Source organism: Lynx canadensis, chromosome D2 (assembly GCF_007474595.2).
Source record: "Lynx canadensis isolate LIC74 chromosome D2, mLynCan4.pri.v2, whole genome shotgun sequence".
Classification (NCBI taxonomy): domain Eukaryota; kingdom Metazoa; phylum Chordata; class Mammalia; order Carnivora; family Felidae; genus Lynx; species Lynx canadensis.
In genome coordinates, this window is record NC_044313.2 from 44625834 (window position 1) to 44651923 (window position 26090).

Sequence of the window (26090 nt, forward strand, 5' to 3'; positions counted from 1 at the left end):
TTAATACTCCACTTACAACAACGGATAGATCATCTAGACACAGGATCAATAAAGAAACAAGGGCCCTGAATGATACATTGGATCAGATGGACTTGACAGATGTATTTAGAACTCTGAATCCCAAAGCAACAGAATACACTTTCATCTCGAGTGCACATGGAATATTTTCCAAGATAGATCACATACTGGGTCACAAAACAGCCCTTCATAAGTATAAAAGAACTGAGATCATACCATGCACACTTTCAGACCACAATGCTATGAAGCTTGAAATCAACCACAGGAAAAAGTCTGGAAAACCTCCAAAAGCCTTAAAGAACATCCTACTAAAGAATGAATGGGTCAACCAGGCAATTAGAGAAGAAATTAAAAAATATATGGAAACAAATGAAAATGAAAATACAACAATCCAAATGCTTTGGGATGCAGCGAAGGCAGTCCTGAGAGGAAAATACATTGCAATCCAGGCCTATCTCAAGAAACAAGAAAAGTCCCAAATACAAAATCTAACAGCATACCTAAAGGAACTAGAATCAGAATAGCAAAGACACCCCAAACCCAGCAGAAGAAGAGAAATAATAAAGATCAGAGCAAAAATAAACAATATAGAATCTAAAAAAACTGTAGAGCAGATCAATGAAACCAAGAGTTGGTTTTTTGAAAAACTAAACAAAATTGATAAACCTCTAGCCAGGCTTCTCAAAAAGAAAAGGGAGATGACCCAAATAGATAAAATCATGAATAAAAATGGAATTATTACAAAAATAAGAAAATGTGATTTTGTTCATTTTTTTTTTAATTTATCTTGAGAGAGAGAGAGAGAGAGAGAGATTAAGAGACAGAGAGAGCAGAGGAAGGGCAGAGAGAGGAGAGAGAGAATCCCAAACAGGCTCTGCACTCTCAGTGCAGAGCCCGATGCAGGGAGCAGGCTCACCAACTGTGAGATCATGACCTGAGCTGAAATCAAGAGTCAGACACTTAACCAACTGAGCCTTCAGGCGCCCCATGATTTTGTTAATTTTTAAAGCATACGTGATCTTATAAAAACTGGAATAATTTTTAAAATTCATTTTTAAAATTCATTACTAAAATCATGGTAGGATGGGGCGCCTGGGTGGCACAGTCAATTGGCATCAGACTTCAGTTCAGGTCATGATCTCATAGTCCGTGAGTTCGAGCCCCCCGCCGGGCTCTGTGTTGACAGCTCAGAGCCTGGATCCTGTTTCGGATTCTGTGTCTCCCTCTCTCTGTACCCCTCCCCCACTCACACTCTGTCTCTCTCTCTCTCAAAAATAAATACTAAAAAAAAATTTAGTGGGGTGCCTGGGTGGCTCAGTAGGTTGAGCGTCCGACTTCGGCTCAGGTCATGATCTCGCGGTCCGTGAGGTCGAGCCCTGCGTCGGGCTCTGTGCTGACAGCTCAGAGCCTGGAGCCTGTTTCGGATTCTGTGTCTCCCTCTCTCTGACCCTCCCCCATTCATGCTCTGTCTCTCTCTGTCTCAAAAATAAATAAACGTTAAAAAAAAATTTTTTTTTTTAAATTTAGGGGCGCCTGGGTGGCTCAGTTGGTTAAGCATCCGACTTCAGCTCAGGTCATGATCTCACAGTCCGTGAGCTTGAGCCCCACATCGAGCTCTGTCCTGACAGCTCAGAGTCTGGAGCCTTCTTCAGATTCTGTGTCTCCCTCTCTCTCTGCCCTTCTCCTGCTCATGCTCTGTCTCTCTGGGTCTCAAAAATAAATAAAAACATTAAAAAAAATTTTTTTAAATAAGGTCATGGTAGGATGTAGGAAAAGAATACAATAGCACACAAAAAAGTCCAACATTAAGGGTGGAGCTATCAGCTATAATTTTAAGCAACTATCTCAACTAGTAATATAAACGGTCTGCACAGTTAGTGCCACGGTGAAAAGTATGATTTAATAAAGTTAATTAGTCCACTAATCTCAACCTCCCAAATTTATTTTAAAGGTAACACAAAACAAACTCCCAAAGGTTCAATGTACATAAAAGGGCATATAACTAAAAACAACTAGTGTCCTTTATTTGAGGAACTGTTTAATAAGGTATGACATATCATTGCTACATGATGAGATTACAAAGATGAGATAAAAATTAAAGTGTTTACCCTAACATTAGCAGAAATATAATATGCTATATGCTTACTGCTCACTAGATACTCTGTGATTATATAAAAATCTGTAAAAGCATACACAAGCATAGAATGTGAATAAAAGAAAAACACATGCCTAGGGTCTCTGATGGTTTTTAAAATTATCTTACAACACTGTCTTTAATTTGTTTGTTTTATTTTTTAATTAAAAAAATTTATTCCAACCCATCCCTATACCTTAAAAATTAAGAGTTTCTAAAGTACATCTGTATTATTAATCATGTCGAAAGCAAATATTAAGGAAATCATACAGACTTTCAAGTAAAGTTGGTAGGGTAAAGCAGAATTATAGAACTTCTCATCTCCCATAACTAATAAAAGAGAAAGAATATATATACGTGTATGTATGTATAATTTTTACCCAAAAACCCACCAGCTAGCTGCAGTCAAACAAAAATTATTTAAAACTAAGTGCCTCTAAACTTTAAAAAGTGCTAGCCAGAAAAAGATTTCTGCACAATGTGGTCTGGTTCCTAGCCTGATGACACTGCCTGAAAGCATCAATGGGAAAAATAGGTGAGATGCTAAAACTTCAAAGTTTTAATAAACATCCTCCAGTTTGGATAGAAATATCTGGTTTGACAGTCCCTAGAAAAGTCCAGGAAAACATCTTCAGCACAGAAGCTCTGAAACTCCAGCTGAGGCCCAGTGGCACCAGAACCCATCAACTTCCAAGGCACTAATCTGATTTGAAGGAAGGATCTGAAGCCCCTAAAATTATATTACACCCTCAGCAGGATGGAGTGAGACCAGTACAGAACACTTAAGGAGACAGAAGAGGCTGGGGCACCAGAAAAGTTCTCTCCACAACACCACCTTACGCCCTTCAACCACAGAGAAGCAGACAGAGAACAACATATAACTGCTCCAAAAGTGTACTGAAGGGGTGCAGTAAAAAAAGGAGACAAAGTCACAGTTCAAGTGACAAAGGCATCAATGGGAATTCACCTATGTTATATCAGAGCAAATACAAAGTCTTGATCTAGCTAGTCAAGTCTTTACCTAGAGAGACAAAAAGAAGTGGCCACACAACTACATAAACAAGGGAGTAGAAGGAAGGAGAGAAACAACAGCTATAGCAAGCAGACAAAGGAAGAATCCAGAAAGAAGAAAAATGTAACAAGGAAATAAAATCCCCAGTGAGTTCTTTGTAACAGAGAACAACTTAATAAGAACACACATTTAATAAAACAAGAATTCAAAGATAAAAAGGCAAAATAGGTAAGTTGAAAAGAAACTATAGAGCTAAGGAAATCAATTAAGAAGTAAAGAACCAAAGACTGAAAATCAAACTAATTGGCAAGGAGAAAAATCTTAAAATAACCTGAGTAGTCAGGAGAAAAAAAGACAAAAGTATCAAAGCACTTAGACAGAAGATGTAGGGCAGAGATTGAACAGAAAGATAATTAGTACCCCTGAAGTAGAATAACTAAATAGAAGAGAAAAAGCAAGTAGACATAACAGAAAATATCCCTAAAATAAAGGAGAAAAAAAATCCACAGAACAGAAGGAAAAATAAAATCAACCATAGATGTAAGTACATATCTAGATTAAGTTAATAAAGCATCGAGGATAAAGAAATAATTCTCCAGGAATGCAGGCAGAAAAAAAAAATCACTTTGTAACAATTGAGAGTTTGATGTCATGGACTGCCATTTACTGATCCCTGATGGTTGACATAGACCTATTCTGTGTTGGGTGAAAGAAAAAGGAGAATTTGATTCATTAGTCATTTATTCATTTATCTCTTCTGCTTACTCTTCTGAGCTCAAATCAATTAAGAATTTCATGCTGACCAGAAAGGACAATCACTCTATGGTACATGGACAGTCAGGTTTTATGTTTGTGTTAACTCTGTAGCCACAGCTAAAACTGTAGAATTGGAAACGATAAAAACTCTCTCACTGTCTGTGTATCTACTATAACTCAGGTAGGTTATTTACCTCTCATTCCAAGTACATATTACTTTCCTACCCCTACAGGGTATTAATAAATTAGATTATAAGCGGCACTGTTCTGATTAGCTTATAGAGATAAATATGCATTTATATAAATTGAACAAGACCAAAACTCTCAAAAAATACAAAAATTGATCTTCAAATATTTTAAATATGTTATACTTTTAAAAATTATTTGTACAGAAATTCAGAAAGGTTTTAAGAACCAAGTTCACATAACTAAGGTAAGTATCTGGCAAAACAAAACTTGTTTTAATAAAACAAGTCTATTTTCTGATTTTTTTTATCAGTATTAAAGGTCACATAAGCATATATTTTTATTCAAGTAAAGTAACTTTAATGAAACACATAAACTTAGTGATCAAATAAACCATTCTTACTCATACAACATTTAAGTTTATGAAAATACAAATCTGTGTTTAAATTGAATGATTCTGACAAATCTTTTTATAGCAACGGTAATTATGTTATATAGTGTTAGATTACAGATAATTTTCAAGAACTTTAAAGATAACTTAAAACCTTAGACTAATACTAAATTAAATTAACTAATGAATAATCATTGGCTCCCTAGATCATTTCTAAGGAAGACAGAATGCTAAAACATTGATTACTAAGCATAATTTCAAGTTTATATGCTTTTGCTTCTTGTTATTGTATGCTGCAGATAGATGACAGCTTGGGACATGTAAATGAACACACTAATTTTTGCTATGTTAAGAAACTGTATACTGGATCCCACTTTTATAAAAATAACATGATAGAAATCACATAAAGATGTATGTGCACATATATATATATATATTTTTTTAAACGTTTATTTATTTTTGAGACAGAGAGAGACAGAGCATGAACAGGGAGGGGCAGAGAGAGAGGGAGACACAGAATCTGAAACAGGCTCCAGGCTCTGAGCGGTCAGCACAGAGCCCGACGCAGGGCTCGAACTCACGGACCGTGAGATCATGACCTGAGCCGAAGTCGGATGCCCAACCGACCGTGCCACCCAGGCGCCCCTACACATATATATATTTAAATACAACAACCTATTAATAGTGGTTACCATTAGGGAAGAGAGAATTAGGTAACATGAAGATTTCTTTTTACCTTTAAATTCTTATTTAAATATTTTAAACATGCCCATATTTTTGTAATTTAAAAAGTTTTAACTAAAAAACTGCATCTTAAAAATAAAAACAATTGGGGCGCCTGGGTGGCTCAGTCGTTTAAGCGGTGGACTTCGGCTCAGGTCATGATCTCGCGGTCCGTGAGTTCGAGCCCCGCGTCAGGCTCTGTGCTGACAGCTCAGAGCCTGGAGCCTGTTTCAGATTCTGTGTCTCCCTCTCTCTGATCCTTCCCCATTCATGCTCTCTCTCTCTGTCTCAAAAATAAATAAACGTTAAAAAAAATTAAAATAAATAAATAAAAACAATTTATTCAATATTAAAACAGATTAATAGTTCTAACTAAAAATGTGTTCAAAATTAAGTTTAATATTCTATAAAATATACTTAAAAACATAAAAATAAAAGATGTTTGGATAAAAATAAAGGATTTTTTTTATTCAACAAATGTAACTTCTTCATAAATACCATTTCAATTTCACCAGACCTCAACCTCAATTTAATATTTCACTTGTCAACTTTATCTTTAAAAATCTATTCTAAACTCACAATTCCCAGTTCTTACCCTCATTATCTCTTTCTATGTTGCTACAAAGGTTTCTATATTATTAAGTCTCCCATCTCACTTCACATCCAAACTATCAACAGTTACTTTCTTAAAGCACAGATCTGATATCATTCTGATTAAAAATCATGCATGGCACAGGAACAACAAAATAAAACCCAAAATCCACTATAGAGATCAAGCTTCCCTACTTGGTTCTACACTATCTTTGCAGTACTGTACATTTTAGCCAAAGATGCATTGTTGGTCATTCCCCAAAATCTATCCCTTATTTTCTACCTTCTTTGCCTCTGCTATTGTAAAGATCACCTTGAAGGCCCCACACTCAAAGTTCAAAATCCCTAACACCCAGAAACCTTTCCAGTTAAAACTGATTTTACATCCTTCTCTATTCCCTTTGCACCGATAATATAGTTGAGTCTGTCCAATTAGTCTGTCTAATTGTGTGGTGCATGTCTATTTAACCCATAAGAAAGTAAACCTGTTAACAGTTATATACTTTGGGAACCACAAATTTGAAAGATCCTCAACTTTTTTTTTTTTTTACATTTTATTTATTTTTAAGAGAGAGAGACAGACAGAGCCCAAGCAGGGGAGAGGCAGACAGAGAGAGGGAAACACAGAATCCAAAGCAGGCTACAGGCTCTGAGCTGTCAGCACAGAGCCCAACGCAGGGCTCGAACCTGCCAACCGCGAGATCATGACCCAAGCCGAAGTAGGATGCTCAACTGACTGAGCCATCCAGGGGCCCCCAAAAGATCCTCAACTTTTTAAGTACATTCATAATCTCTTAGTGCAAGCTAATTTAATAAATGATAAGTCAAGACTGAAAAATAACTTGGTTTTAGGGGCCTGTAATTAACTGGTAGGAGCTACCTCAAGCAATATGTTGAAAAAGATTCAGAAGTCAAACTCAGACTCTATGATAAATTATCATGATCAAACAACAGTAGCTGACATGACCAGAAAAAGGACAGGGGCAATATCCATTCCAGACGACCTCCATGCCATTATTTTTTATAACAGTCTATACCACAAAACATACTCCCACACCTACAATCACTTTCAGGATAACCCTAAGAATACTAGTAATGATATTCTATATAAGGGTCATTTTGCAAATCACTAAGTAACACACATTAAAGATTCTGCCCTCTGGTAAGTCAGTCTGTGAATCAGAAAGGCTTTCATATTTCCTTGTCTATCACAAGTAGACTAAGGACAGCACATTCTATTCCTTCACTTCTCTATTCCTCTATTTTACTGCCTAAAATGAGAGTAATGCATATTATCTCCCAAGAACACCAGAATATTAATAACTTAGAGGCATAAGTTAAGCCCACAAGAAAGATGCACTATTACTACAAAGTGTTTGGGGTGTCACCACTCAGAAAAATGTACTATTCCTATCAAAAATATTTTTGATTTCTAAATGCACAAATGCTTATAACATAAATAAAATTAATCATCATGGGCTGTGGTTTCAGTATAAACTAATCTGATAGTTCAACTGTAAAGCTTCCATATCTGCCTATATTATGAATATTGTCACTTTATTAGTTAATGAGCTACCTATCATCTTTAAATATTCATGAAATTTTCTCCCACGTTTGCTTGTATAACTATGAAATAAAATAAAACATACATTGTGAGTCTGCCTCATTTTAGTAGCTATGCTACCTCTGATGTACTTTCTCTGATATGCAGTCTGTTAAGTGATTAAAAGATGCCATCATAACAATTTGAAAAAGTACATGTTGGCTACAAAATCTAATGATATCATCTTCTCTGAAACACTTCAATATTGTCTGTGAGCTTTAATTTAATGCTGAACTAAAAATAATACCTGGCATAGGGCCTGGGAATGTCTGAGATTTTCTGATTTAATTTCTGTAAAACGATTTTTTTTAAGTACAGCACATTTACACTATTAGTATTTCACATTTGAATTTTCAAAACTACATATAAATTTATCTCTCTCTCTCTCTCTCTCTCTCTCTCTCTATATATATATATATAAAATTTATTGTCAAATGGGCTAACATACAGTGTGTGTTCTAGGTTTTGGGGGTAGATTCCCATGGTTCATTGCTTACAGACAACCCCCAGTGCTCATCCCAACAAGTGCCCTCCTCAATGCCCATTACCCCTTTTCCCCTCTCCCCTGCCCTCCCATCCACTCTCAGTTTGTTCTCTGTATTTAAGAGTCTCTTATGGTTTGCTTCCCTCCTTTTCTGTTTGAAATTATTTTTTCTCCTTCCCTTCCCCCATGGTCTTCTGTTAAGTTTCTCAAGTTCTACATATGAGTGAAAACATATGTCTTTCTCTGACTAACTTATTTCACTTAGCATAATACCTTTCAGTTCCATCCACATTGCTGCAAATGGCATGATTTCATCCTTTCTCATTGCCAAGTAGTATTCTATTGTATATATAAACCACATCTTCTTTATCCATTCATCAGTTGATGGACATTTAGACTCCTTCCATAATTTGACTATACTACATATAAATTTCTAATAAATCAAAGTTTTTTGGGGGGGGTTGGTTTTGGTTTGTTTGTTGCTTTTAAAAGGAATCCACAACAAGGGGCGTCTGGGTGGCTCAGTCGGTTACTTGTTAGGTGACTCGATGTCATCTCAGGTCATGACCTTGGGGTTCTTGAGTTAGAGCCCCTCATTTGCCTCCATGCTGACAGCGTGGAGCCTGCTTGGGATTTGGTCTCTCTCCTTTTCTCTCTGCCCTGCCTACACACTCTTTCTCTGTCAAAATAAATAAACTTAACAAAAATAAATAAAAAAAATAAAAGGAATCCACAATTGGATGGGAAGGGAAGACAAAAAGCAAACTTTACTTTTACATATGATTATGTATGTATGTATGTATGTATGTGTCCTGCTTACCACTCTATCCTTATTTAATATTCACATTACTTGTGGATTTCCTCCCATTTTAAATAGATAAACCAAGATTCAGAAAGGCAAAAATAAAATACTTGTCTAAAAATTCATAAACTACTAAAAAGGATCAGGTTCAAGTCCACCTGATTACAGAGTCCACATACACTGCCTTCCTGGGAAAGGAATGAAATATTCTGAGAGGCTTACTGAGAGTTAGGGACACGAGTGAAGGAAAGGACTGGATACTAAGGTTAGGGAAGCATAAATACTACAAAGAACCTTTGTATAATTAAATGAGAAGTTTTGCAGAGCACTAGAAGCTTTCACTTTTTCAAATTCCTTTCATATCCATTACCTTATCATCTGAGGAAACACCCCCTCACATTCTTTTTTTAGTTTTTCAAATAGCTTGTTAGAAGGTATGAACAGCCTGCATTTGGGGGATGTACATAGGCATAAATTCACCAACGAGACCAAGAGCAATGAACTGAACAGCAATACTGATGACTGCATACCAATAACCACTTTTTTTTTAATTTTTACGTTCGTTTATTTATTTTGAGAGAGACAGAGACAGCATGAGTGGGGGAGGGGCAGAGAGAGAGAGAGAGAGAGGGAGACATAGAATCCCAACCATGCTCCACACTCTCAGCACAAAGCCAAATTCAGGGCTCCAACTCAATAAACTGTGAGATCATGACCTCAGTCAAAATCAAGAGTCAGATGCTTTACCGACTGAGCACCCAGGTGCCCCACCAGTCACTTCTTAATATGTGCTTTCACATTCAAATAACTATATCTTAATTTCTTTTTTTACCTTTTGTTACTCAACCACTTCCCCCAAATCCCTTCCACCCTGTTTCTCTTAGCTTTCATCTGTGGCATAAACTGATTCAAGGCTTGATTACAACAATTAAATAAACAAAATTGACATCTTCAGCCAAAAGTAAAGGTTTAAAACAGTACTTTATTCCAGAGTGTTCATAGTTTTAAAAAGAGCACATCAAGCTCAACACAAAGCCCCATTATTGTATCAAGCTGACCTTTCTGTCCTCCGGTTACAACTTTTTACTCAGGCAGATAGGTATCAAAACAATTTGTGAAAGAGAGGCTTTAAATTAGTCTGTGGCTTAGGAACATTAAATAATGTTATTAAATGTAGATTCAAGGCATATCACTTTGTGAAATTTTAATTTAAGGAACAAGGAGAATACTGGCAGATAAAGAGAAACCAGAAGTTGCCCTTGGCCAAACCACAAAACTCTCCCTCCAAATTTTATCATTTAGTTCCGGTAAAACTCAACTGTGTGGGGCATGCAAATGACATTAAGGTGCTGAGGGCTAAGATGACAGATGTCAAGCTGCTTGAATAATGGCCAAGCCTAACACCTGAGTGGTTGCACTGCCTTTTAAAATAGTATATAGGCATAACAATTAACCATAGACATTTTATAAAACACTGGGTATAGAAAAATCATGGCATGCAATCCTTCAGTATTTTGGACCTGCTCAAGCAAAGTTCCTAAATTAAATAGGCAATGAGGACAGGGCTATAGACGATCAAGTATCAGGGAGAAGAGTGACAGGTGTAACATGAACACAGATTGCTAGGCTATAAATTCACATATGGTACAGACTACATTTGATACACCTGAACACATTACCCAACCCTAAGCTTGTTCAGTATACAGCAGACAATAAATGAAATCCCAAAATGAAATATTTTGTTAAGATTTAGCTGTACTGAAAGAATAATATCGTAGAAAAATAAATTTTAGTAGTAACTTTGACCTAATAGAATATAACATGGTAATTTTTTAAAAGAGCTAACTATTGGTTACTTGCAACAATACAGATGAATCTAGCAAGATCCTTTAAACAAAAGAATCCAGATACTTAAGAGTACATATAGTGTGGTTCCATTTATAGAAAGATCAGAATGTCACTTCCACTTAGGCTGTAGAAAGCTGCAACGAATGTCACTACTACCTAACAACCTGGAACAGCCAGATAATCTTCAAAATCCTAACTTTTCTTGAGCCAATCAGAGAGCCAACATCAGAAGGCAACCAAATAATTTGGAATAATCCCAAATTCCAAAGGGGGCTAAGATCCTCCAAGAAGAGACAAGACATTTTAACAGTTTCACTTTTAGCAGAGCATATGAGAAGGAGGTGATCACCATAAGGAGTAATAAGCTAACATTTTCATGGATACTTAAAAGCCAAATGTGGAGTAAAATGTCAGTTTGGAATAGCAAGCTCTCTTTCAAGGGCTTCAACCTACTGTTCAAGGCATTAGAGAGCCTCCTCTCAATGGCACAAGCATACAGGAGATAAGAGGCTAAGCTTGGACAAGGACAAAGCCCCACTGGCTTCTATGCATCCTTCTATCTTATGAAGCAAAACCTTAAATAGCTGGGGAAGGGGCAGCAAACCCTCTCACCTCTAGGACACAGAGAAAGATCCATTGCACTTGGGGAAATAGAATGGAACATAAAAAATGCTCAGTTAACCAACAAGCCAAACTAATGATGGTAAAAAAGATGAGAACAAAGCAGTGGTTCACCAATGTTGGTGTGCATCAGAATCACCTGGAAGGGCTTATTAAAACAAGATTACTGCCCCACTGCCACCCCAGAGTTTCCAAGTCAACATGTCTAAAATAGGCCTTAAAACATGTATTTCTACATGTTACATCTTGGAACAAAGATTACCTCTATGAGAAGAGATTGACTGAGGTGTTGGTAACAGTCTATAACTTAATCTGGATGGTGTTTCTCAGGTGAACAATTATGTAAAAATTCACCAAGAGGTACATCATTTAAGATTTATGCACTTGATTGTTTGTATGTTATAACTCAATGTAAAAAACGTTTCTCTAAGATTTAAAAGTCTTCACACTAATACTTCCTATATTTCAAGGCAATCAAATAACTGCTGATGAAAATTTTCTTCATAGTAGAATCATAACTAATGAATGCAGAAAACAAACATGGAATCACAAAATAATAAAATCAGATATACTTGCTGTTGGTTAGCAAGCAGCCCCTAATGAATTAATATATCCAGGTAGCAATCATTAATAACTGTTAAATCCATTAATTGAAAAAGACACCTGAATCTGAATCAATCTTAATGTCCTATTATGAAACAAGAGGACATACATACACAGGACCATCCATGAAATATTCTTGCCCAAACAAACTCAATTTGAATCTATTCAAGCCTCTAGATCTACAAATTTACAAGACAAGGAACAGATAAATGTTAAAAACTTAAAGACATAATCAGCCAAATCTGGAGTGTGAAAAGGCTACAAGAGGAAGGATTCAGTTTCTTTCCTCAGCAAATAGAAACAGAATGTTACAAGTTTAAGAGATATGTTAATTAATTAATCCTTCACATGGATTCTAATGTAATCAACCCCCAGTAATAAAAATTGTTTTTGAGACAATTCAGGAAAATTGATCATGAAATGGGTACCGAATCATATAACAGATGTTATTTTTTTGTTGTTGGGAGTGTTAAGAGTATAATGCTCATACTTTTAAAATAAGTGTTCTACATAAAACAATACTGATAACTGCTAAAAGCTGAGTGATAACTCACAGGTAGGGTGGGGGATCACCATACTGTAGAGAAGTATGTTTAAGATCTCTATATACTTTTTCCCTTAAAAAAGTAAACCTCAAATAAGGACGTTTCCATAAGAGGAAGAGAGGTGTAATAAAGTACAGCACATTTGACATGCTCCCCCCTTCCTCTTAGCATTCATTCTCTTTCTCTCCTTCTCTCTCTCTCTCTCTCCCCCTCTTTCTTCCTCCCTTCCTCCCCAGTCCCTTCAGGAGTACTTCTCTTTTTCCCTCAATAGGTCTCAGCTTATACTTCCATTCAGAGAACTCCCAATGTCTAGATCTCTACATTTAACTCCTCCCACAGAAGTCTCTTGATTTAACAGTACCATAAGGCATAAACTGCTCTAATCAAGGCTTGAGAAGTTTCAAGAGAAAAACTACCTTGGAAAATGGTAAAGGGTAATTAATGGTTAAGAGGGTTGTAAAGCTGCCCAGATTAGAATGTTATACACACCACTTCCTAGGAGTATGGCATAGAACGAATTACTTGGTCTCTCATTAAAACTCAGTTTTTCATATGTAAATAATGGATAAGTAATAGTACCTAATCATGGCTTTGATCTTATAGGCCATGCCGTTTGCAGATTACTATAACAATCTAATCTGATGAAGCTAATCTGGACCTGTTTTAACATTTGCAAAGGGATTTTTCATGAAAACACTATCAAGTAATAAGAACAACAGACATCCTTGACCCCTACCACACCAGAATGCTACCATAATACAAAGCTCAGAAATGATGCAAAAATTGCTCTGTCCCACATTACTTTATGGTTTACCTAAGTGAGATACTTAATAATTTACTTTTTAGGTAAAACAAAATGTTTCCACCAAAATGTCCAAGTCACAATGCATTGTACCCAAACAAGTCACAATGCAAATACATCTATTTTCAATTTATTAATATATATATATATATTTTTTCATTATCAGCATAGGAATCAAATTTCATTATCAGCATGGCACAGACCTAATACTCCCAGCTCCCTTCCCATATTTAAACTTTAAAAACACAGTATTTAATACAAGAGACTATATTAAATCACAAAACGCATTTTAATATATCTCAAATACAACCGAACAACTAATATTTAAATAATAAACCAACCTGATAAAATTAGGTAACAAATCATTCTGACAACCAAATACTGAGTAATACACAGAATTCAATAGTATACACTTGGTGCAAGACCGATTGGGACACCTAATATAAGCTTTCTCTGATAATCCAAGAGGCACCTCAAGACCACAGGATCTGTCCCAGAGTTATCATAACAACTCAGTTATTTCATTAAAATAGAGATTTCATGGATTAGAGATTTCTAGCTGAAAGAATAGCTGGATTGCAGCCCTCCATTCTTACAGAATTTCAAAGAATGGACATTCAATGTTTTCTATCTAGTTCCTTCAAGGTGCAAGTGCCCATAAAGCAGACAAACCAAGTTTCCAGTCAGTTCTTGAATTACATACAATATTATTAGTAATAACCGAATCAACTAAACCTTTGGGAATACGGCTCTTAAAAAAAAAAAAAAAAAAGTCTACCTATAGCTGAGAGTTAGAAGTTTCCATCACTTGAGTCAATAATAGTAGGAGAAGGTTGCAGGAGTCCTTTTGAGGAGCAAACTTCACAAAACCAATCAGGGTCCTGGGACCATGAGGAAAAAATAAATGCTGGAGGTTCATATATCCTACATACAAAGGTTCCTCTACTCACTTCCAACTCATAAGCTTCTGTACTTGTAAAGGAAGCAAGTAAACATAAGAGAGAAGATAGGAATCTCTTTTTTCCTCAATAGGTCTCAGTTTGTACATGCCTATCAGCATGAGCATGTTACCAAGAATGTGATACTATCTGAAGTATCTATCTGAAGGTAGATTTTTCTTGCATAAGCCAACTACCTGAACTAATGCTCAGGCAAAGCTGCAAGAAAGAACTAGGTTGACCTTAGGTCACTGAGGTCTACAATATCATCTTTAATACCATTTATTTGTTGACTAAATATTTACTGAGCATTCATTATAAGCCAGTCACTGGACAAGTTCCCAGGGATTTAGTTGTGACTAAAACAGATATCAAACCTTGCATTCACACAGCAAACACTGGACATGTGTGTAAAAACAGTAAAACATGCACAAAAATATAACCAGTCTTACAAAAGATGGTATCAGGACATACACTGGGGACCAAGTTCTATTTCCAAGGTTTCTATGATAGTATAGGTAGTCATCAGCCTAGGATTATTCCACTAATTACTTATAAAGGCTCATGGTTGATTTATTAAGGTGTTTCAGGATTCACAGCTCACACAACATACCATGGTCTACCACTAACATATGTTTGCACATAGAGTTTCTTCTGCCTGGCAGGCACAATCCCTCATCCTTCACGTGTTCTATATAATATCAAGCAACCTTTACAGACCCCAGCATACCAGGGTAAGTTGTGGGCTCCTATTTTTTGTCAACAAACCAAGAAGTGCTCCTCAGACCACTTCAGGTTTATGTTCTCCCCACTGGAGGCCAAGTTCTTTGAGAACCCAGACTATCCTTTCACTCATCTGTTTCCTCACTCTGGTCCTCAGACATAGCCTGGCACAAAACTGGTGTTTCATAAACGTAGGTGATTTATAAATGAAGAGCATATCCCTTAACAGTGTCTTGCTGAGAACTGTCAGTTTTACCTCAAATCCACAGTATCAACATTTCTGTATAAAAATCGTAACACAGCTTGACACAAAATAGGCAGTATATTTCAACTAATACCTGAGGTCCTACAAAACTAGTTTATAAAGTTCTGTATAATCTCTTTTCCTAGGCAAAACAAGTACTCAAATTGATGATATTGGTTTTTTCTCACCCCTCCACAAACTATACTGGGTTATGAAACCCAACAAGCAAATAAATCTCTTCCCTGACAGCTTCCTTCTTACTTAATAATTTATTCTAATTTAGAATCTCAATCCCTATGCATATCCATGATATCAAACTCTTTAGTCTTTTTGAAGAAGAAATTAAAACTTCTGGCATAAAACATCATTAAAAAAAAAAAGAAATTACAAAAGAAATGGGACATGACCCACTCAGTCTCAGTCTGTGCTCTTTATATGCTGACTCCTTGTGTCATTGAATTACAAACTATTTTAGGTAATTACCCCACAACGTTTAACAGCAACAAGGACACCCACACTTTAACATTTTTAAAAAGTAAAACTTCTCAAACTAGTTAACAGCATTTAATCAATCTCCAGAGTTCTGACACTGAGAATCTTCTTGACTTGGCAAGTATCAAAAGTTAGGTACAATGTTTCCATCTACAAATTAATTGTGAAGTATGGATAAAACATAAGGACCATTAAATATAAGAACATTCTTACTGTGCTTAAGACCAACACAATTCAACTTCCTCCTCTGTAGGGAAGCCCAGTTTAAGCCACTGCATACCTCTACCTCAGATTACTGCAACACTTTTTTATTAAGCACCTATGAGACAAGATCCTGAAAAATAAACAAGGTAAGATATAATACCTTCTAGGAGAAGCTTAAGATCTGGCAAAGGAACTCCTACCTAAGGAAGGAATATCTCATTACAGTAACAACTTACATTCATTCAGTCATCCAATATTTACTGCAAGCCTACTACAGGTCAGGCTCTGTGCCTGAGGGTGTGGATACAATAAGATATTCCACACACAGAAAAAGACATATAGACAAGAAAAGGGCAATGAAGTGCTATAATGGCTACAGGAGAAGTGTATAGAGTAGTACATGGGGACACACACTCAAAGAGTCCTTAATTGGGAGAAGAGGATATCATAAAAAGCTTCATAAAGGAGGCAATGTTCAAGCTGGGTCTCAAATGATAAATAGCAAACAATAATAAAGACACTGCATGTGAGGAGCAACACAGCCTAAGAGCCTAAACAGAAGCACAGAACCAGCATGGCATATTCAGCAAACAGTTATTAACTGTTATTAAACAAGAGCAGATAATAGGGTTCAAACAAATGGAACAGGAAAAGAGAACACTGGAAAGAAAACACAGCCTGCGGAAGGCCTCACGTGCCATACTAAGAATTGTGGACTTTACTATGGGCAGTAAGGAAGTCAAGGGTTTTAAGCCAGAAAAAACAATAATCCGACCTCAATGCTGAAATGTCTGAAATTTTGAAATTTTGACATGATTTCAGTATGGAGGATGGACTAGAGGAAGAATGGGAGATAGACTGGATTATAACTAGAGAAAGATGGCAAGAATTGTACAAGAAAGTTAGAGAAAAGGTTCAAATACAAAAGGTATTAGCAATATTGAATCTTAGGAATTTTATCACAGGGCACCTGGGTGGCTCAGTCAGGTATGAGTGTCTAACTCTTGATTTCGGTTAGGGTCATGATCTCATGAGTTCATGAGTTTGAGCCCCCCATTGAGCTCTGTGCTGGCAGTGTGGAGACTGCTTGGATTTTCTCTCTCTCTCTGCCCCTCCCCTGTTTGTGCTTGCTCGCTCTCTCTCTCTCTCTCTCTCTCTCCCTCTCTCAAAATAAATAAATTTAAAATTTAAAAAAAAAAAAAGAATTTTGGGGTGTCTGAGTGGTTCAGTTGGTTAAGTGTCCAACTTCAGTTCAGGTCATGATCTCAGTTTATGGGTTCAAGGCCCACATTGGGTTCTGTGCTGACAGCTCAGCCTGAAACCTGCTTACGATTCTGTGTGTGTCTCTATCTCTCTGCCCCTCCTCCTCTCCCTCTCTCTCTCTCTCTCAGAAATAAACATTAAAATTTTTTTTAAAAAAAGAATTTTATCACAATAGTAAACACAAAATGAGAACACAATATTTAATAAGTAAATAGATCAGTAATTGACTGATTAAATGTAAGAGATGAAAGAAAAAATGAGCTTCCAGATTTCAGGCTGTCTGACCTGACAGAGGATAGTATCTTTAACTAAGGGCAAACATTATGTCTAGAGAAAGAGATCATGAACTTAGCATGTCAACCTGACTTTGAAGTACTTATAGGAGGTACAGGTGGGGGTGTTTACTGTCATGTAAGAGAGTCTGAAATGCAAGGACAACATCTGAATGGAGATGATGATTGAGAATCATTAGATAGAGATAATGGTCAAATATTCCACCAAAATCAGGAGAGGCCACCTAGAGAAGATGTAGAACAAGGAGGAAAAGGCTATGGGCACTGTCCAGGGGATCACCAACATTTAAGGGATAACAAAAGAAAAAAAAAAGTAACAAAGAAGGCCAAGAATGTATGATACAAGAGGGAAGAAAAGAACTGGAAGAGAATTTTTAAATGGTAATAGTAGTGTCAAATTCCACAGATAAGGAAAGAAAACTAAAAAGAATGATTTGACTTAGTAGTTTACAAATTTGGTCACTTTTGCCAAAGCAGTTTCAGGAGACAAGATGAGGCACAGAAAAATTACTCTGGTGAGTTCAAGAGTAAAAAAATAAAGAAATGGAGTCAGGAAACAGTCTTTTAAAGACAAGAAAGAAAAAGCCAGTAACTTAAGACAATATAAATGCAATGGTTTCATTTTTTTCTAATTTTGTGCCCTCTTTTCTGGGCACCTGGGTGGCTCTAAGATGCAGGGAAAGAGCTAAAAGAGAAAGTTAAAATTTTAAAACACTGGGAACGGTACCTAGAGCAAGCACCCATAGGATACAAGTTCAAGATGGGCTTCTACTCCCATTATGAGATTAGACAAGAAAATAAGGCAGAGGTTCTAATTTATAGCTAAGTTGTGAAAAAGATGGCAGCTTGTCCAGGGCTCTAGCCCCAGGAACACTGAACACTGCAACTATAGTAGCCACACTAATTGTGGGCCCCATTAGCCCACCTTAGTCAGGAGTGGCTCAACCTGCAGAGTATGGGAATTGGGCTTGCAGCTGAATGGGGCTACAAAAGGTAGGGACTAGGTCTTACTAAATGGTTGTGAGCACATAGGAAAATTGTACAATACAAATAATTTCAAGGGGCACCTGGGTCTGACTCTTGATTTCAGCTCAGATCATGATCCCAAATTCATGGGATGGAGCCCCACATGGGGCTCTGCACTGAGTGTGGAGCCTGCTTAAGATTCTCTCTCTCTCTCTCTCTCTCTCTCTCTCTCTCTCTCTCTCAATCTCAGGGCACCTGGGTGGCTCAGTCAGTTAAGCATCTGACTTCAGCTCAGGTCACAATCTCACAGTTTGTGAGTTTGAGCCCTTCATCGGGCTCTCTGCTATCAACACAGAGCCCGTTTCAGATCCTCTGTCACCCTTTCTCTCTGCCCCTTCCCTGCTGGTTCTTGCTCTCTCTCTCTCTCTCTGCCCCTTCCCTGCTGGTTCTCGCTCTCTCTCTCTCTCTCTCTCTCTCTCATTCTCTCTTTGCCCCCACCCCTGCTTGCATACTCTCTAAAATTTTTTAATTAAAAAAAATTTTTTAAAAAGCATAATGAAAGTGCATACAACATATACTTAGTAATTTAATTAAAAGACTCCTTTTTAGGAGCACCTAGGTGGCTCAGTTGGTCAGGCGGCCAAGTCTTGATTTCTGCTCAGGTCATGATTTCACAGTTTGTGAGTTTGAGCCCCACATCGGGTCTGCGCTGACAGCACAGAGCCTACTTGGGATTCTCTATCTTCCTCTCTCTCTGCCCTTCCCCTGTTCACTGTCTCTCAAAAACAAAAAAACAGGGGCGCCTGGGTGGCTCAGTCGTTGAGTGTCCGACTTCAGCTCAGGTCACGATCTCACGGTCCATGAGTTCGAGCCCCGCGTCGGGCTCTGGGCTGATGGCCCAGAGCCTGGAGCCTGCTTCTGATTCTGTGTCTCCCTCTCTCTCTGCTCCTCCCTCATTCATGCTCTGTCTCTCTCTGTCTCAAAAAAAATAAATAAACGTTAAAAAAAAATTAAAAAAAAAAAAAACAAAAACAAAGAAGAAAGAAAGAAAAGACTCATTTTTAAAATTCTCAGCATCCAGGGGCGCCTGGGTGGCTCAGTTAGTTAAGCATCTGACTTCAGCTTAGGTCATGATCACACAGTTCGTGAGTTTGAGCCCTGCATCAGGCTCTGTGCTGACAGCTCAGAGCCTGGAGCCTGCTTTGGATTCTGTGTCTCCCTCTCTCTCTGTTGCTCCCCTGCTCATGCTCTCTCTCTCCCTCTCAAAAATAAATAAATATTTAAAATAAAAATAAAAATAAGATTCTCAGCATTCAGCAGAGTCAGACACATAAAATATACCAGTGCATACAAATGAATGATGTTCTGGGGCTAACTCAGGCCTAAATCCCAAGAGACAGGAAATTCTTTTTTTTTTTTCCTTTAGTTACAAATGTTTAACTTTATTTGCACCAGTTGACCTAAGAGCATCATTGTTGGATTTGGTTGTGCAATAGTTTGCTGATATCTGGTCTAAATTTTTTTTATATGAAATTTATTGTCAAATTGGTTTCCATACAACACCCAGTGCTCATCCCAAAAGATGCCCTCTTCAATACCCATCACCTACCCTCCCCACCCTCCCACCCCCCATCAACCCTCAGTTTGTTCTCAGTTTTTAAGAGTCTCTTATGCTTTGGCTCTTTCCCACTCTAACCTCTTTTTTTTTTTTTCTTCCTTCCCCTCCCCCATGGGTTTCTGTTAACTTTCTCAGGATCCACATAAGAGTGAAAACATATGGTATCTGTCTTTCCCAAGAGACAGGAAATTCTGTAGAAGGTAGACTCTGCAGTGTCTCTATAACTTGGAACAAAAAACTCTTCTTTCTATGGGACCAAGAGGGTGGAAAGACCTAACTGTCCCTGCTGAAGACAAGAGAGGACAACATGACTGTGAGGGGCCTTAATGATTATAGCTAATTGTTATCAAGAATGGTATATGCATGGCACTGTTTTAAGCAGTTTGTAAGAACTACTGTATCTTAACCACACTGTAATAAAACAGAAGTACATTTATTCTCATCTGAGAGCTGGAGAAACTGAAGTTTGCAGACATTAAATAACTTGTCCAAGTTCATACAGATAAGATACAAAGACCACTGAACCCAAGTCAGTGGCCCTCAATATGGAGTGTAGTGGTAGGAGGAGTAGCAACAGTAATAGCATCTCTAACACTTTTATAGCTCTTACTATGTGTTAGGCAATGTTCTAAGGATTTCACATATATTAACCTATTTAATCTCCACTTTACAAAGTAAATATGATCTCTACTTTACAAACAAGGAAATTAAACGGAGAGGGGTTAAGCAGTTTTCTCAAGGTCACAAAGCTAGTTAGTAGTGGGGCTAGGATTCAAATTTAATTACCCTATATAGCTTCTCTCCAATTCATTTTCTTAACCTAACACTCAATATACCTGCGTTTTCCAAACTGCTGATCATGACATAAATTTATTGGTTTATGACAAGCAAGTTTTGTTGTAAATGAAAGGACTACAATAGAATGGACTCCCCCATTCTTTTCCCAGTGCGTTCTCTAGTGCCAGACAAGATGGCTGAGATCCTGGAGGTGGCAAACTACAGGAAAAGCATAAGTAATTGATGTGTTTAGTTCCATAACAGCTGGGGAAGGAAGTTTTAACAGTCAAAAAGCATTCAAGAATTTATTCATGGAGCAGAAATCGGAAAATCTGTTTCTTCTTCTGTAAGTGTAAAAGCCTTGTAGAATAGGTAAGAGAAAATATTGAAGGATTATTCAAAGTAACTGTAAAAAATACAAAAAATAACCTCTTTCTAAAATATCAACACTTCAGGGAAACTTCTAGAAGAATATGAGCAAAAGGGTGCGGAACTGAAAACATAAAGTTAAAGATGTTCAATTTAACTCTAATAAGAAAAAAAAAAGTAGCCACTGAACACAAGTATGTAAAATTAAAAGAAAGAAAAAAAAGAACCAGTTACCAAAGTCTCCTGAAGAACTGAAAACAATACACAAACTGCAATTTTTTTCAAGAATATCAGAGTATGAAAAAAATCATTTTTTAACAATGAATTGTAACATGAGTAAGAACTGTATCTTATAATAACTTTTTTTTTCAAGTTTACTTATTTGTTTTTTTAGTAATCTCTATACCCAATGTGGAGCTCAAATTCACAACTCTGAGATCGAGTCATATGCTCTTCTAACTGAGCCAGCCAGGCACTCTATGTATCTTAAAATAACTCCATATAGCTACAGCTAAAAAAATGAAATGTGAATTATAAGTCAGACAAATACTACAAACAAAAAAAGAATTAAAGTTTCTTCTACATTAAGCCAAAGAAGATACTCTCATCACCTAAAGAAATTAGAGACGGCTAAGAAGTCAGCCGAGGAAAATGAAAAGCAATGTTCTAAATAGGAAGATGACCCCCAAAAGAATACAAAAACACTAATTTGAAAGGACATATGCACCTCTATGTTTACTGCAGCAACATAACCAAATTATGGAAGCAGCCCAAGTGTCCATCATTAGATGAATGGATAAAGAAGATGTGGTATATATACACAATGGCATATTATTCAGCCATAAAAAAGAATAAAATCTTGCCATTTCCAACAACACAAATGGAGGTAAAGAGTATAAATGCTAAGAAAAATAAGTCAACCAGAGAAATACAAATACTGTATAATTTCACTCATATGTGGAATTTAAGAAACAAAACAAATGAACAAAGGGAAAAGAGAGAGAGAGAAACCAAAAACAGACTTTTAACTATGGAGAACAAACTGATGGCTACCAGAAGGGGGCGGGGGGAGAAGATGGATGAAATAGGTGAAGGGGATTAAGAGGGGATCTTGATGAGCACGGAGTAATATATAGAGTGATATATTGTTGAATCACTATATTGTACACCTGAAACTAACATAACACTGTATGTTAATTATACTGGCATTAAAATAAAAATAATATTAAAAAATAATAAATAGGAAGATGACAAAAAGAGCACTGGAAGCAGAACTGGGTGATCCAGATGATCCAGAGAGAAGTTTTGAAAAGCAGTTTGAGAAAGAAATCTTAAGTAAAAGGAGCAATACTGAACTGGAAGCTAGTCAGCTTCATCATTTTAAAGAAGTTAAGGAACAAATAAGGGAAAATGTAGCTATAAAATGACAACTGGAAAATTTTCAGTAAGACAAGACAGATGAAGGAAGACTTATTTTTGAAAAGAGAAAACAGGTGAAGTTCAGAGTAATCTAAAACTTCTGATTAAAGAACAAAAAGAAGGCAAAGAGATGTAAGAAGAGTATACAAATAGATGTAGGCATTGATTGTTTGAAAGAGAAAAACGTTAAATGGAAACTCTGATTGATATAACTGAAAAATCAAAATCAAAACTGTCTGAAGATAAAAAAATAGTTCATTATCTTATTTGAGGTGAATTACAAAATAATACTGGAATGAGCCACCATGAGGGAAAATACCAGCAAAGGAGAACAGAAGCTCTGGATTGCCTTAAAAGGCTTTATCTGAATTCTATAATCAAACTGTCAATGAAAGATTAAAGTAGATAAAAGTGGTGACAGACTCAGTTTCTTTACATGGAGTGATTCTATTTGTGTGTGGTACTGTTCTTATTGTCAGATCAAAAAACCAAGGCATGTCACATTCAGTGGACTTAGAGTAAGAAACTTGCCTGCAGTGTTCCTTAAAACCTGAAAAAGTACTATAAAATTATTTTATGTAAACACCTTTGCTTTTTTGTAAGTGTCTCTTATAAGGAAAACCAATACAGAACCTAAAATGGTTATAGCTTTGGCAGTTTCTATAATGATCAGTTATATTTTCAAAATTAATTTTGCAACATTTCACAGAGTAATTTTATATACTGGAAATTAGATTTATTGTAGTAATATCTTAAAGCAGACTTTTCCTATTTGTAATGAATCAATATTCCTGCTATACATACAAGAACAGAGCAATAAAAAATATCAAAAGCCATCATGCATAGTGTTCCATGGCACTTCAGTTTGTTATGTGTGCATATGTGTGTATAGCACATAAAATGTTCCAAACATCACACAATGTAAAATACGATGTATTTTATGTAATGTATAAGAAATTTTTTCTGCATTGGTATTCCTTAAAATATAAAGACCCTATCAACAAACTTTTACATATACAGAAATCTTGCACATTGGCCACTATTCATCCAGAAGACTGCTTCCTTCCTTCTTCCTCCTTCCCCAGTGCTTCTCCTATAATCAGCTGACCTGAGTGGACACTGCCATCTGATGGCCAGTGCAAAGAAATGTATGTCTTGGGGCCTTGCTCATATCCCTCCTTTCCCACATTGTACCTTCAAGATTAAGACTCTTTTGCCTTTAAAGGATTGTGAAGATAAGTCATCATTTTGTCTGTCTTTACTCTTATAAGTAATCCTATCCCATAAAATTTCTTATTCTGGCACTGTCTATAGAACTTTCTGTGATAATGGAAATATTCCGTATCTGCCCTGTCCAATAATGTAGGGCTACTGAGCACTTGGAGTGTGGCTACAATGACTAAGGAAATGAATTTTTATTTTTATTTAATTTTACCTCATTTAACCTTAAATAGCTATATGTGACTAGTGGCTACCATAATGTAAAGCCTAGTATTATACACAAACATAAAAACAAGTATTATTTATCCTTCTCTACTGTCATTTCAAATTCTTGCCCAGTTATCATGTCAGAAGAAAAAACCTCTTATTTATTTTTATTCCACTTATGAATCACAAAATGTACGTGTGGGAGACAAAGCTTGAAAAATAGATAAATCACACCTGTCAAAATGGCTAAAATCAACAACACAAGAAACAACAGGTGTTAGTGAGGATGTGGAGAAAAAGAGACCCTCTTATATTGGGGTGCAAATTGGTGCAGCCTCTGTGGAAAACAGTATGGAAGTTCCTCAAAAAGTTAAAAATAGAACTACCTTATGATCCAGCAAATGCACTACTGGGTTATTTACACAAAGAATATAGGAACACTAATTCAAAGGGATACAGTCACCCCTATGTTTAGAACAGCATTATTTCCAATAGCAAAAATATGGAAGCAGCCTAAGTGTCCACTGATACATGAATGGATAAAGAGGATGTAGCATACATATACAATGGAGTATTATTCAGCCATAAAAAAATAAAATCTTGCCATTTGCAAAAACATAAATGAAGCTAGAATATAATGCTAAGCAAAATAGATCGGTCTGAGAAAGACAATTACCATATGATTTCACTCATGTAAAATTAAAGAAACAAAACAAACAATAGGATGCCTGGGTGGCTCAGCTGGTTGAGCACCCAACTCTCAATTTTGACTAAGGTCATGGTCCTGGGGTTGTAGGATGGAGTCCTGTGTCAGGCTCTGCACTGACAGTGAAGCCTGCTGTGAGACGGTGAAGAGGGATTTTCTCTCCCTCCCTCTGACCCTCTCTCCTGCTTAGGCTTTCTCTCTCTAAACAAAAAGAGAGGGAGGGAGGGAGGGAGGGAGGGAGGGAAGGAAGGAAGGAAGGAAGGAAGGAAGGAAGGAAGGAAGGAAGGAAGGAAGGAAAGGAAGAAAAGGAAAAGGAACAAACAAAACAAACAAAAGGAAAAAATAAAAGACAGAGAAACAAATCAAGAAACAGACTCTTAGGGGGCGCCTGGGTGGCGCAGTCGGTTAAGCGTCCGACTTCAGCCAGGTCACGATCTCGCGGTCCGTGAGTTCGAGCCCCGCGTCGGGCTCTGGGCTGATGGCTCGGAGCCTGGAGCCTGTTTCCGATTCTGTGTCTCCCTCTCTCTCTGCCCCTACCCCGTTCATGCTCTGTCTCTCTCTGTCCCAAAAAAAATAAATAAACGTTGAAAGAAACAGACTCTTAGGAAGAGTTAAGATGGCGGAGAAGCAGAGAAACCCTGCTCTTTCTGCATCCCTCAAACATGGCTGTATTGAGGTCAGAACACTTGGAATACCCAGAAAATCAATCTCCATGGTTGGATCTCCATGGTTGGAGCGAGACAGCGTGGCAAGTGGAAGGTATATGGAAGTGAACTGGGGAAGAGAAAAATGGCAGTGCCGTGGAAGGGAGGGTACACTTTCTGCTGAGAGACAACAGGTAGAGAAAAAGGGGCTGAAAGAGGGTGGCATTGGGTTCCCACAAAAGGAAAACATCTCTGGACCACAGATTGGGTAGTGAGAAGTACTGAGTGTCACAGGTTTTTTTGCAGACAGCAGGTGGAGCTCAAACTCAGAGGTTTTGGAAGTGCACAACTTTCTCCAGAGGAGAGCTATGGCATGCTCCTCTGGGGAAAAGCATGGAGCTGGCCCCAGAGTACATAGTGTGGTGTAGGGATCTCCAGGGTGCACTGGGAGAGAACATTCCCCTTCCTGGAGTACTTCTGGAAGAGGGTATATTGCCTCTCCAAGGACGAAAGACCCTGTAGGTGCCAGCAAAAGGCCTTTCACCAGCAGGGGACAGAGGCATGCCCAGAGGGTATATAACCTTATTGCTGCTTTTAGCAGTGCTACACCATAGATTCCATGCACTGCACAGGTGTGGGACTGTTTTTCTGGGACAAAGGACATCAGACACAGCATGGAGGGGCTCTGCTCCAGAGGAGGAGGCCAGGTCTGCAGGGTGCTGTGTCCTCTAAGACTTCGAGATGTGAATCCAAGCTGCATGCCAAAGAGAAAATGTAGTAAAGCTGTCTGTGGCAGGCGAGCTGACCACTCTCACTATTCTGTAAGGGCTGCATGAACAGCAGGGTGGGGGGGGGGGCGGGGGAGTGAGATCCCCTGTTTGGGACAA

The 26090-nt window shown here is 37.4% G+C and overlaps 1 protein-coding gene across 4 annotated transcripts in view; it reads right to left on the bottom strand.

Annotated features, from left to right (window-relative positions):
• Positions 1 to 26090, bottom strand: part of CCSER2 (coiled-coil serine rich protein 2) — a 194829-nt gene that overhangs the window by 140788 nt on the left and 27951 nt on the right. The gene's annotated exons all lie outside the window — the stretch shown is intronic.